The sequence below is a fragment of the Branchiostoma floridae genome, chromosome 2 (genome assembly GCF_000003815.2).
Source record: "Branchiostoma floridae strain S238N-H82 chromosome 2, Bfl_VNyyK, whole genome shotgun sequence".
NCBI classification, from domain to species: Eukaryota; Metazoa; Chordata; class Leptocardii; order Amphioxiformes; family Branchiostomatidae; genus Branchiostoma; species Branchiostoma floridae.
Genome location: NC_049980.1, coordinates 16,617,985 through 16,631,138, shown reverse-complemented (window position 1 = coordinate 16,631,138; position 13,154 = coordinate 16,617,985).

The window sequence follows — 13,154 nt, the reverse complement described above, 5'->3', positions numbered from 1 at the left end:
AGTGTTTCAGCACCAGGGACAGCACTACTGGGCGGTTTTTGTCTGATCCTTAACTACTCGTCTGTTCCACCAATCTCTAGTCTTTATGATGATAGACTTTATTACCGACGATTATGACAAGTGTGATATGTATGTGTATACAAAATAAATTAATGGAAAGGTAAACCACACCTCTTGACACGTCGACAGTTGAAACAGTGCTTGAATTTTGAAGTCTGCAAATGTAATTATTTTTTGTTATTGGTTTATTTGTTTGACCTTTGTGACATGCAGACATAATGACCTATATGGCGCCTCAAGGGGATCGTCGTTTACGTCGATAAGCATTCGAATCAATATAAATTCCAACGACTGTACATGCGTGGTAACACGCGTGGCCATATTGATAGGCGGGTCTAATGACTGCACAAATATATAGAGAAAAGTAGATGAGAGGCATACCGAAGTGATTCAGTGTCCACTTTATCCTTTGAATAATGTCGTATTCTATGGAGAGCTCCTCTGGTGATGCAATTTTTTTTCATTCCTAATCATGAACCTTACTTTGCGTCCTTGGCATCATCAACCTTCCCCCGCAGGAAAGTCTTGTTTTCCAAGGGCTATAGGAGTTTATCATGCGCCAGGATAGTCCGTCTGGGACGATTGTAGACAGTACCCGGGTCGGGGGTCATAACTCTGCTGGGTCCTGGTTTGTCATGAACATACATCTTATAGTACGACTTCGTTATTCTCTTGTCAGTATGCTTGGGATTTTCAGAGAGGACTGATCAACCAGACTACCACTCTAAGGTACATTCTATGGAATAGGGAAGGTGAATAAAAAAGATGAGGCACCAGCACGATTCTCGTTCTTACAGACTTGTCATTCTCTCGTTGAAACTGAGCAGACGACTAAAACACAGTCCTAAAGTATCCCTAAGCCATCAGGGTACTTTTACGCAACAGCTCACGAATACATGGCAGCCATTTTAGTTTCTTGCCCACTGTAAAATTCCGAAAAAAGGAGACAATTCATTATTTGACCGAGATGTCATTAAGGGATTAATCTGAGACAAATGGACGATGGGAGAGCGCTTGATGCTAATGTGCTCGGAACAGGAATAAAGTGGAAGTGCGGGACAAATGATATGCTTCTCTCCGTATCACCAGCATCGGACATAGAAATATTTCTTACGTGAAGAAAAATAGCAAAGATAGATGTTTCCTGTAGTTTTCAAAACCAGGAATACTGCTGAGACGGACAGTGACAGCGTAAAGGTTTTGTAAATCAGGGGTGCTGGGGAGCCCCAGCCAATCACATCAGCGTAATGGAATGATATAGGGCCTTTGCCCGGAAGCGGATATGACGGCACGATCGATCAAAGAGTGTTGATCTCGTCCCACGGGAAGAAACGGCGAATGCAGGTCTCGTTCCCAACAAGTACCAATCATGTATATCGACCTATTCACCGCAAAATTACTTACCGCACTTGTTGCTAAATTTGTAGCATATAAAATGAATGATCCAGCCACGATGAGTATTTGTCTTTGCCTATTCCGTATGAGGGTCCACTTTTTCACGCGTTACGCGCAATATAATGCTCTGTGATTCACTTTGAGTAGTTTTGTAATTGTTTCACTCACTCGAAAGAACAAAATGTTAAGAGAACGCTCCTAATGTTAAAATCAGACGCTCATTTTTGTTCTTTTTCAAAAGATGTTACATTGGTTATCCACGGATTTCAGGCCCCTTTCCACTAACGGCCACTGAGCCTCTGCTGAGCGACCAAACAGCAGCAAGCGGCAGTTATGTGTCCCAATATGATACAAGATATAAAAGTATAATTCAAAAGACTACAAAGCACAAGAATGTGTAAAAAATCGATCTTAAATTCGTTGAGCAATCTTTTAGATCGTTGTTCACTTAGTGGCAGGTAGCGCGCGGTCGCAGCCCTTGGGGAAAAGATGAAATGACGATAAGAGGCCACATATGACACCTCCATACTCATATTGTCTTCACGATGCCAAGGTCTTCGCGCCTTTATACCCTATGATAACAGGAAGAAGCACCGCTGGTTCTACTTTCTTAAGTCACGGATTGACGCATCCACGTCGGCATATTGTTGATTGCAGCGGTCTATTCGGTAAGGCACTATGTCGGCTTACCAACAGATGGTATTATAGCTTGTTTATCACGTAATGGGTGGATTACAGCTGTTAGTGGACGATGCTATTGCTGGGAGGGGGTGTCACAGCCGTTATGGGCGATGTCATGTTCTCAGCTATTAGTGGACGATGCCATGGCCGGGGATGGGGCCATAAGGTGAAATCGTTCCGAGGAAAAGCTGTGCATGGTCTGTAACCCAGCAAGTAGTCCTTCAGCACCAAGGACAGTAACACTGGCTTTTTATACCTGGTCTTTTTAAAACTGCTCGTCTGTTCCATCCTGTTAACATGAATATGTTGCATACCAAGATACACTAATAATTAACAATACACCGTTCATTTTCTCAGTCTATTCTCTCCTCCCCGTCACCTTATCACCCTGCACCCAACGCCTCATTACCCCGACAATCCATGGCGAATTGTCGGTACTGCAGTTGAACATCAGCCGAAATTTGTATGACCTTCACGCCGTTGGATGTTGAGTGAGCACACATAACGTGAACAGGGTCAGCCAGACGACTCACACGCCCCGCCTGAGAATCAGCAGATGTACAAAGAAGAGGTGTTGGATACCTTATATTGTTTAACCGTATGCCTTCATACTCAGTTTACTTTCACAAGGTACTGCGATATCGGTATAATGTGCGATGTACATCGTGATATCTGGTTAGTTACGGCAAAAGGACGGCTACTGTCTTAAAGTCATGATCAACTATACAAACAAAAAGACGTGGGTACAAATGGATTAGCTTACATAAAAGTACTTGTTACGTTTAAAGTATTGTTTATACTACAGACTCTAAATTCTAATCATTAGTTGGCGTACACGAATTTACGTATTTGTAAACAGTTAGATATGTCTCCTGGGACTCCTCCTTGAATGTGAATAAAGAAGGTCATCGAAAGGTGACATCCAAATATTCATGACAGCGTGGTCACCTTACATCCTAAGCCAGCCATTCCATAGTCATTACTTATAATGCCGGACGCGGTTCAGGTGTTCAACTAGATTGGTCCATCAAGGGCACGGAAGCCCCAAACGTAGACTATTTTCAAGCCATGCCTCTATGACCTATCACACAAAATTAACTCTCCCAGGTCGCACAGCTTAGTCTCAACTTTTCAAAATCATTGAAGAGGGCAGATTTACTGTCATTGGAGATTACATCAATGTTGTACATGTACGTCTAAAAATGGGAACAATTAATCGATTTAGCGGTACACAGACTATTAATGCGTCACTGAATAAAAGTGGCAATTTCCCATGCATACTGAGTGTATTTGTGTGTTCATCCGTCTGTCTGTTTGTTTGTTTGTTCGTTCGTTCAGACCTCGACGATGCTTAGTGGCACATACATGTAGGGTAGCAAGTATCCTGGCTGTTTTAGTATGAGATTTAATAGCGTTTTTTTCGGGGGGGGGGGGTAGTAGACCCTCCGGTCCCTTAACACGTGCTCAATGTACCTCTTCTAGCAAGGGATCCCCATTTTACGTATCTTTCAGGTACAGCCCCAACCGAGATGCCTTTCCCAGGATTGAACTGGGGCCTAAATAGAACTCGGAGCTCAATCGTGAGCCTGCTAGCTACCAGTTGGTCTACAGGGACACCCCTCCGTCTGTCTGTCTCTGCGTTCCAACAATTTAAGCAAAATCTGTCCTTACAAACCATTCTTATGTGAACAAGTTGACAATGTGATGATATAACATGGGCATTATCTCGAGATAAGATTTGCAACACCAAAACTACATCGCCGTGAAATTGCATTGATAAGATCAGAGGTTCATGTTGGGGTGACACTACGAGATCTTCTGGTGTGAATATTGTAACAGTTCCAGGAATGTTTCACGCCGGGGAAAACTGTTCTGGGTTTGTTTATTACATCAGCTGCAGATATCTGTCTGGGCACGGACTCACCCTGTTCTTTTTTATCCTCACTTACCCACCTCTCAACGACTTTAGAATTATAATTATTTTCTGTTCACTGACTTCCGGGCTTCCTGGAAAATCCTCCATTCAACTGGTAAAATTATTCCACCTCCATCGTCCACATTCTACCTTCTATACAGCGATATTCATGAAGTAATTCCACTATCCCTCGTCTCTTGAAGCATCTGACACCAGCAGACATGGGGAAGCTATGAAATCTTTCAACTTTAAACCGTCTTTATGTATTCTATGACCTTGTGTCAAGTTAAGCCATGAGGGAGCACCTGAATTGTGGGCAGGTTGTTTCGCACAAAGTCAGACGTCACTGGTAAGGCGTCAGGGCGCCGATGGATACCTGAACCCAGCAGCATACGGGCAGCTGGCTTCCGGAAAGACGGGATGATAGTGCTTCTACTTCAGGGATATAAACTCGTCTTCTTTTGAATGATAGATGTACAGTATATGTCTGTTCACGGTATTTGTACTCCGTGCGTTTTAGCAAAGCGCTGGATGACTTAACCCTTGACTGACGTTTGAGCTAGATTTAAGCTGACAATAATACTTACACATATGGAATCATTCAGTCATTACCCAATTAACAAATTAATGACATAGTTGATTAAAACAGTTCGTGGAAGGAAATGTTTGGCCGCGAGCAATCTATCATTGCTAAGCTTAATTCTGCGTCACCATATCGTATCCCCACAAGTTTGGTAAAGAATTTTGAATTAATTGACTGTGCGGTCGGGCAAAGCCCTTGTCGTTGATGTGGAACCAAATGATAAGTGTCTTTTCCGGGGCGAAATCTAATGTCTAAAAGGATAATTGATCTTGTAGAATCTCCCAGCATCCCCGAAAAGACGAACAGAGACATTACGGGGGGTTGGCGTGCAGGGTAACGCCACTGGCGCAAAGAATGGCTGTTACTTAGTTTATACCTTATCTTCGGGCGGCTTCAAAATTACCAGACTGTTTCGCCATCGATCATTCAAAATTACCTGTACTGCAGCTCATTCGACAGCAACCATCTATCCTATTTTGGGCAGGAAATTGACCACTGAGCCGAAAGATTTCCTGGTAGGCTTGGGTCAGCTCCTGGTGGGATTTCAGACACGCTGCACCGAATCCTTAACAACGTCTCGTTAGACCAAGCATCATTCCACACCAATACTCAAACGATCCTCAAGGATCAATTCTTCCACCACTATATAATGCGTCAAAACTTTTCAAAGTGATGTTTATCAAATTAAAATCTTTTCATTCAGATTCAATCGTGGCCGTGGAGGAATACGTGAGCACCAACTTGTGCTTGGCGAGGCCTTATATGAGTGGACTGTTGCGCAGTGGTAGTTGGTATTTGATGTTGATGCCGTGGGAGGATTTTGGTATCCTGGCTATCCAACTTTCATTGGGTGGAACAATTCAGTTCTTTTTTCGTGCGTAATAGTGAAAATCAGCAAACTTACGGCTCGCCTCCCCTAGGTAAGGCTGGGATATTGCAGTGGTAATGATATTGTGGTGTATCTCTGTCCCTGCAGGCATACAGGTCGCCGAACAGAGGATGAGAGTGGTATGAAAGCTAGAAAGATAAAGATAGACACTGCACTTTGCATGAATAACTTACAAGTTGTAACGATGTAGTAGCCGATATCAGATTCTCTTGCCCCTACCGAGGGAAGACACAGATTTGGCATATCGCGTCAGACCACCGCGAGGTGTAGTTGAGCTTTCTAAGCTATATATATATAAACGCTGCATATCTCCTCTACGTGTAGAGTCTTAGGCTGCACAAATACATTTGAAGCATGTTTTCCACCCCGGCAACGAGTAGACATAAGCTTGTAGAATGAGTTGTGTCTCCGATTGGGTCAATTACTCCAAATAACAAGTTTCCAATTAGACTATTCCCCACAGATCGACTTATTTACCTGGTAACTAGTCATTTTTCTGCCAAACCAGTAATTTCAACAATACCTCAGGCCGGTTCCCAAAGAGAAAAGATCGTAGCAAATAGCAATAAATGTCATAACTCTGATATGATTCCATACATTTATGATTATTGTTTGCAATAATCTGTGGACAGCGTTGTAACACATATGAAAAATTGCCTCATCTAACGTTACTTTTGTTGCTTTGTGAGAGACAAATGCTAATACATTGTTAGTTTTGGCATTGGGCGTGTAGTTTGTGAAAACATTATTTTTGTCCAAATTTCTGCCAATGTTTACTTGGCTGTCCGCTAGATACCTGGGCTAAAAACAAAAACCTTTCTGCAAAACCATGGAGCAACCTAATCTCAAAGCAGATACTACGGTAGCATAAGCTAGTATCAAAAGCTGCCAGAGGACTATGAGAGGAGTGAAGCCTTAGTGTGTCTCCGATGCCCGTCTGACTCTCTTTGGTCGGCTATACTCCTTTGCCTGCTTTGATAGTACTAGTATCTTATGGCACCGAAGTATCTACTTGGAGATTAGGAGCAACCAACTTGGATGCAATGCAAGACGGCTAATAAGGTTCCGGGTCGGAGTTCAAATCTGACCGGAGTTGGCGGAAGGGTGGTGTAATAGGCCGGAAGTGCGCTGTTGTCTCCCTAACTTTTGCTCCCTATGGCTTGGTGATCGTTATAGCTGAGCATAGATTTGTCGTATTTTCTGAAAAGCCCGTGGGTTGTATTGTTTTTGTGCGAGGAGTAGTTGGTCGGCCAGCGAAACCATTTTTGTATTAGTCCGCTGCAACGGTGATGCGGTTTTTTCGCCTGATGACCCAAATAGCGGCGTTTTTCATGCGATTTCGAAGAAATGACGTCATCGGAGATTGCAAAAAAGTTATCACATGGAATTTTTTTATTTTCATTTTACACAAACATGAAGAATTTAGCTTCTCTACCACGTAGGCCGTTATCCTGGGAAAATTCGTTTTTTCCAAGCAGCTTCGATCAAAAAAGTGTTAAAAAATGATAGTTTTCGGGTCCAAAATTAAAATTTTACTACATATTCTAACCAAAATAGAGAGGCAACAGACGGTACCAATAGGTTTGTCGGAAAGAGACAGTAAACGGCTTTCCGCCATATTGATTAAGTTTCGCGTCCTACGTTTACTAGCGGAACTGTAGCCCTTCGGCCTGAGGCTGCCCGCCAACCTCCGAAATCGTAAAAGAAACTCCGGTCCGATACCTTAATAGGGCGGCGCTTGTACCTTATATGACGTCATAGATGACGTAATTTCGACGCATTTTAAAGTTTCCATCAGATGTCGTTATATTGTGTAAAAACAAACACCGTTTTTCATTTTTCTAGTTAAAAAGTCAGCATATTCATGTACAGGCCCTAGGCGCCCCCCTCCCCCTTTTTCACCCCCCCCCCCTTAGAACTACCATTACGGGCAACTTTAATCGATTCTGGCGGGCAGAATTTTCCAAAATCATATCTTTCTCTATGTCATTTGATTGGAGCCGACCTCTGTCGTTCACCTATCGCATATGTTCGCGATGCCGTGCATTAGTATGACTTAAATGGGCATTAAAGCTGAAATCTTGGTGCTTTAAGCCCTAACTTAAGGAGAAACTGGGTTTACTGACTTTCGGTTCATAGCTCCTTAACGCGGCGATCTTTTTTTCTTTCGGTGGTATGTAGTAATAGCCTATTAAAAGCACTACACATCTTTGCCGCGCTTATTCCAACTGCCCGCTTCTAGCGCCGACAATAAGATCCAGTTTGTGCTTTGCACTGTGTAAGAATGCATTCTTGCACACATTTGGGGCGCATTGTGCTTCTTAAGGGGCCGTTCACGGCGAAGTAGTTAAGAGTTTGGTGTCGGACGCGTTTGATTCTGAAAGTGTGAGATCTGGTCTACTGCTCCATGTCAAAATCTGGCACATTCTTCATTTTACTTACAAGCGACGAACTTAAAACGCGACCCCCTGCTGTTTTCCTTGAGCAACCTCTGACGTCACTCCGTGACGTCAGCGATGCCAACTTTTAAAGACGGTTTTCTACCGATGTGTAGCACCGAAACGACGGAGAGTGCACATACTTTCCCGGACAAGTTTATGGGCAGACTTTGCACCCCATTTTATCCGTTTTCAGAAAAGCGATGTCAGAAAAAAGCATGTTTTTTAATGTTTCTGTATTATAACGTAGGTTCAATATGCATCTAGGCTTGATAGCCTCAAAATACAGTGTTTTTGACCTGACTTTAAACCGCTCCTGTGGGAAAAGTAACCATCGGAGACAAACCAAATTTGGATATATGGTAGATATGAACTTTTTAAGTAATAAAAATACATATTGAGAAAAAATGTCCCTCTTAAGGTTCCGGGTCGGAGTTCAAATCTGACCGGAGTTGGCGGAAGGGTGGTGTAATAGGCCGGAAGTGCGCTGTTGTCTCCCTAACTTTTGCTCCCTATGGCTTGGTGATCGTTATAGCTGAGCATAGATTTGTCGTATTTTCTGAAAAGCCCGTGGGTTGTATTGTTTTTGTGCGAGGAGTAGTTGGTCGGCCAGCGAAACCATTTTTGTATTAGTCCGCTGCAACGGTGATGCGGTTTTTTCGCCTGATGACCCAAATAGCGGCGTTTTTCATGCGATTTCGAAGAAATGACGTCATCGGAGATTGCAAAAAAGTTATCACATGGAATTTTTTTATTTTCATTTTGCACAAACATGAAGAATTTAGCTTCTCTACCACGTAGGCCGTTATCCTGGGAAAATTCGTTTTTTCCAAGCAGCTTCGATCAAAAAAGTGTTAAAAAATGATAGTTTTCGGGTCCAAAATTAAAATTTTACTACATATTCTAACCAAAATAGAGAGGCAACAGACGGTACCAATAGGTTTGTCGGAAAGAGACAGTAAACGGCTTTCCGCCATATTGATTAAGTTTCGCGTCCTACGTTTACTAGCGGAACTGTAGCCCTTCGGCCTGAGGCTGCCCGCCAACCTCCGAAATCGTAAAAGAAACTCCGGTCCGATACCTTAATAGGGCGGCGCTTGTACCTTATATGACGTCATAGATGACGTAATTTCGACGCATTTTAAAGTTTCCATCAGATGTCGTTATATTGTGTAAAAACAAACACCGTTTTTCATTTTTCTAGTTAAAAAGTCAGCATATTCATGCACAGGCCCTAGGCGCCCCCCTCCCCCTTTTCACCCCCCCCCCCCCCTTAGAACTACCATTACGGGCAACTTTAATCGATTCTGGCGGGCAGAATTTTCCAAAATCATATCTTTCTCTATGTCATTTGATTGGAGCCGACCTCTGTCGTTCACCTATCGCATATGTTCGCGATGCCGTGCATTAGTATGACTTAAATGGGCATTAAAGCTGAAATCTTGGTGCTTTAAGCCTAACTTAAGGAGAGACTGGGTTTACTGACTTTCGGTTCATAGCTCCTTAACGCGGCGATCTTTTTTTCTTTCGGTGGTATGTAGTAATAGCCTATTAAAAGCACTACACATCTTTGCCGCGCTTATTCCAACTGCCCGCTTCTAGCGCCGACAATAAGATCCAGTTTGTGCTTTGCACTGTGTAAGAATGCATTCTTGCACACATTTGGGGCGCATTGTGCTTCTTAAGGGGCCGTTCACGGCGAAGTAGTTAAGAGTTTGGTGTCGGACGCGTNGATTGCTGACTTTTTACTAGAAAATGAAAAACGGTGTTTACTTTTTACACAATATAACGACATCTGATGGAAACTTTAAAATGCGTCGAAATTACGTCATCTATGACGTCATATAAGGTACAAGCGCCGCCCTATTAAGGTATCGGACCGGAGTTTCTTTTACGATTTCGGAGGTTGGCGGGCAGCCTCAGGCTGAAGGGCTACAGTTCCGCTAGTAAACGTAGGACGCGAAACTTAATCAATATGGCGGAAAGTCGTTTACTGTCTCTTTCCGACAAACCTATTGGTACCGTCTGTTGCCTCTTTATTTTGGTTAGAATATGTAGTAAAATTTTAATTTTGGACCCGAAAACTATCATTTTTTAACACTTTTTTGATCGAAGCTGCTTGGAAAAAACGAATTTTCCCAGGATAACGGCCTACGTGGTAGAGAAGCTAAATTCTTCATGTTTGTGTAAAATGAAAATAAAAAAATTCCATGTGATAACTTTTTTGCAATCTCCGATGACGTCATTTCTTCGAAATCGCATGAAAAACGCCGCTATTTGGGTCATCAGGCGAAAAAACCGCATCACCGTTGCAGCGGACTAATACAAAAATGGTTTCGCTGGCCGACCAACTACTCCTCGCACAAAAACAATACAACCCACGGGCTTTTCAGAAAATACGACAAATCTATGCTCAGCTATAACGATCACCAAGCCATAGGGAGCAAAAGTTAGGGAGACAACAGCGCACTTCCGGCCTATTACACCACCCTTCCGCCAACTCCGGTCAGATTTGAACTCCGACCCGGAACCTTAAGAGGGACATTTTTTCTCAATATGTATTTTTATTACTTAAAAAGTTCATATCTACCATATATCCAAATTTGGTTTGTCTCCGATGGTTACTTTTCCCACAGGAGCGGTTTAAAGTCAGGTCAAAAACACTGTATTTTGAGGCTATCAAGCCTAGATGCATATTGAACGTACGTTTTAATACAGAAACATTAAAAAACATGCTTTTTTCTGACATCGCTTTTCTGAAAACGGATAAATGGGGTGCAAAGTCTGCCCATAAACTTGTCCGGGAAAGTATGTGCACTCTCCGTCGTTTCGGTGCTACACATCGGTAGAAAACCGTCTTTAAAAGTTGGCATCGCTGACGTCACGGAGTGACGTCAGAGGTTGCTCAAGGAAAACAGCAGGGGGTCGCGTTTTAAGTTCGTCGCTTGTAAGTAAAATGAAGAATGTGCCAGATTTTGACATGGAGCAGTAGACCAGATCTCACACTTTCAGAATCAAACGCGTCCGACACCAAACTCTTAACTACTTCGCCGTGAACGGCCCCTTAAGAAGCACAATGCGCCCCAAATGTGTGCAAGAATGCATTCTTACACAGTGCAAAGCACAAACTGGATCTTATTGTCGGCGCTAGAAGCGGGCAGTTGGAATAAGCGCGGCAAAGATGTGTAGTGCTTTTAATAGGCTATTACTACATACCACCGAAAGAAAAAAAGATCGCCGCGTTAAGGAGCTATGAACCGAAAGTCAGTAAACCCAGTCTCTCCTTAAGTTAGGCTTAAAGCACCAAGATTTCAGCTTTAATGCCCATTTAAGTCATACTAATGCACGGCATCGCGAACATATGCGATAGGTGAACGACAGAGGTCGGCTCCAATCAAATGACATAGAGAAAGATATGATTTTGGAAAATTCTGCCCGCCAGAATCGATTAAAGTTGCCCGTAATGGTAGTTCTAAGGGGGGGGGGGGTGAAAAGGGGGAGGGGGGCGCCTAGGGCCTGTACATGAATATGCTGACTTTTTAACTAGAAAAATGAAAAACGGTGTTTGTTTTTACACAATATAACGTGGAAACTTTAAAATGCGTCGAAATTACGTCATCTATGACGTCATATAAGGTACAAGCGCCGCCCTATTAAGGTATCGGACCGGAGTTTCTTTTACGATTTCGGAGGTTGGCGGGCAGCCTCAGGCTGAAGGGCTACAGTTCCGCTAGTAAACGTAGGACGCGAAACTTAATCAATATGGCGGAAAGTCGTTTACTGTCTCTTTCCGACAAACCTATTGGTACCGTCTGTTGCCTCTTTATTTTGGTTAGAATATGTAGTAAAATTTTAATTTTGGACCCGAAAACTATCATTTTTTAACACTTTTTTGATCGAAGCTGCTTGGAAAAAACGAATTTTCCCAGGATAACGGCCTACGTGGTAGAGAAGCTAAATTCTTCATGTTTGTGTAAAATGAAAATAAAAAAATTCCATGTGATAACTTTTTTGCAATCTCCGATGACGTCATTTCTTCGAAATCGCATGAAAAACGCCGCTATTTGGGTCATCAGGCGAAAAAACCGCATCACCGTTGCAGCGGACTAATACAAAAATGGTTTCGCTGGCCGACCAACTACTCCTCGCACAAAAACAATACAACCCACGGGCTTTTCAGAAAATACGACAAATCTATGCTCAGCTATAACGATCACCAAGCCATAGGGAACAAAAGTTAGGGAGACAACAGCGCACTTCCGGCCTATTACACCACCCTTCCGCCAACTCCGGTCAGATTTGAACTCCGACCCGGAACCTTAAGAGGGACATTTTTTCTCAATATGTATTTTTATTACTTAAAAAGTTCATATCTACCATATATCCAAATTTGGTTTGTCTCCGATGGTTACTTTTCCCACAGGAGCGGTTTAAAGTCAGGTCAAAAACACTGTATTTTGAGGCTATCAAGCCTAGATGCATATTGAACCTGCGTTATAATACAGAAACATTAAAAACATGCTTTTTTCTGGCATCGCTTTTCTGAAAACGGATAAAATGGGGTGCAAAGTCTGCCCATAAACTTGTCCGGGAAAGTATGTGCACTCTTCGTCGTTTCGGTGCTACACATCGGTAGAAAACCGTCTTTAAAAGTTGGCATCGCTGACGTCACGGAGTGACGTCAGAGGTTGCTCAAGGAAAACAGCAGGGGGTCGCGTTTTAAGTTCGTCGCTTGTAAGTAAAATGAAGAATGTGCCAGATTTTGACATGGAGCAGTAGACCAGATCTCACACTTTCAGAATCAAACGCGTCCGACACCAAACTCTTAACTACTTCGCCGTGAACGGCCCCTTAAGAAGCACAATGCGCCCCAAATGTGTGCAAGAATGCATTCTTACACAGTGCAAAGCACAAACTGGATCTTATTGTCGGCGCTAGAAGCGGGCAGTTGGAATAAGCGCGGCAAAGATGTGTAGTGCTTTTAATAGGCTATTACTACATACCACCGAAAGAAAAAAAGATCGCCGCGTTAAGGAGCTATGAGCCGAAAGTCAGTAAACCCAGTTTTCTCTTAAGTTAGGGCTTAAAGCACCAAGATTTCAGCTTTAATGCCCATTTAAGTCATACTAATGAACGGCATCGCGAACATATGCGATAGGTGACCGACAGAGGTCGGCTCCAATCAAATGACAT